Here is a 2028-nt window from a genome sequence, read left to right as displayed (position 1 = left end):
AAACATGTAAACTGGGCAGCATTTGTTAAATTTAAATACTGTAAAATTATGGGTTTAAAAGCATATCTACATGTAGATATAGGACATAGAAAAAAACGTTACAATGGCACAACAATTGGACTATTTCTTTGTATAACTAAAAACACACATTTCACAGAACGAGCAAGAAACAACTACTGTGCAAGTAGTTCTTAAATTACTAAGTCTTCTCATTTTAAAAGAAAAAAACTGATGTTAACAGCACAGTGGTAAATGCTTTGTGAATGTGTCCCTTTGTGTTTAAAAAGATGGTGATCTGGAAGCCGGAAAAGGAGGACCATTTAAAAAAAAAATGAAACTTTGTCATTAAAAGGGTAAATACTGCATTTAAACACAATTTTGCAAGGTTAGATTTAAGTATTTCACTTGGTTTATGACAAAAGACGAAGTGAGTCAATTATGACTTAGAAACATTTATAGTTTCAAACATGAAACTTCAGGGAAAATGTGTGATTTCTGCAGAACAAAGACATGTTTTGGTTTACTAGTCTTAAACATGTAATTATTTGAGTCTGTACCCCTTACCTTGCTTTATATTTGGGGTCTTCTAAAGGTCTGATGAAAGATAAGCCTTTTTGTTCACAAGAATGGTCTCTCATGTTTAGGTCAGGGGGATGGGGAGTGGTATGCAAAGCAATCAACATGAGCTTGCTTTCTGATACACTTCTTCAACTATGCCTTCAGGCTCTAGCCAGCCTTTGCTTCAGTCCTTCAATTTACTGCATGTGGCTTTTAATTTGGTAATCTGGTGAAAACGCCTGCTGGTTGTGTCAACAAAGCATGTTCTCCATTTCTAATAAAGGGGTTCTGAGATCCAACAAGCCATTCTGTAAAAAAAGCTCCAAAGCTAATACAACTTTCTACATTTTAGTAGGGTGAGCATAAACATTAACACTGCTATACCATAAACACTACCCAGTCAGGGTTCATACAGTAAGTGCTATGTTAGCCTTTTGAGTAGCTCTTATTGAAAAAATGTGCCTGCAGGGGTAGGGTCATTACAGAAAAAGATAGCTACATTTTACTTTGGTGTGTATCACAGAAAACAGAAATTCTCTTGTAGTATTGAAAAGAGTATGAAGTGTCTGAGATATTAAATCAATTGGGAACCATTTCTTCTTACAGCTGTTTTGTTACAAAGCATCTTATTGTTAGACAAAAGCAAAAGACAACAGTTTCAAATTACATGCAGTTTACATGTCAGAAGAAAGGGAGCACCAGTTGATGCTCACCAGAGCGACTGGAGTTTGTAGAACTGTGCCAGCTGCGGATAGAAGGTTGTATATTTAAGGTAAGGTATGTTGAGCAGGTCTTAGAAATCCAACTCATGTTCTGAAAGAACAGTTTAATCCCTATAGTTAAACTATCTGCTGACTTACCCAATTAAATATTGTTATATTTATTCAGTTTTGAATAAAACAACCTGTTTACTTTTTATGCCATTTTTTTCCACCTTAAACAGGAGAAGCAAAATGTGTGTTTTTATTAGAACAATTTGTACTATAGGTATTTGACAAAGTTTATACACACTATATAACAGAAAAGAAAGATAAATAAAACCTAGTTATGGTGTTGTTACATTTGCACTGGTAAAAAAAAAAAATGATGGTCAAAAAGCTTGAAAAAAACTACTGCCTGCCCAGATTAGTGCAATATTCTCATATGTTAGTTGCTATTACCTTGAATTCTAAAGCCCACAGATTCAGATCCTGTATATCGTAGCCTAAAGCATTTACTGAAATTTTGCAAAATCAAAGCAACCACTCAGCAGTGAAATGACAGCTTCTGTATTTCACACCAGTCCAAAAAGTAGTATTGGGTAATTTCCCCACAAAAAAACAAACAAAAAAAAATGATATACAGTACCTACCCTGCGCATGAGGCTGCATATCTTCAAACAATAAAATCAATATTTCCAACTTGATTCTGTTGTGTTTCTAGGAATGTTCGCTTAAAAAGTGACAATGTACCATAAAGAACATGAACACC

Source organism: Acipenser ruthenus, chromosome 7 (assembly GCF_902713425.1).
Source record: "Acipenser ruthenus chromosome 7, fAciRut3.2 maternal haplotype, whole genome shotgun sequence".
In the NCBI taxonomy this organism is placed as follows: domain Eukaryota; kingdom Metazoa; phylum Chordata; class Actinopteri; order Acipenseriformes; family Acipenseridae; genus Acipenser; species Acipenser ruthenus.
This window is presented reverse-complemented; position numbering follows the sequence as displayed.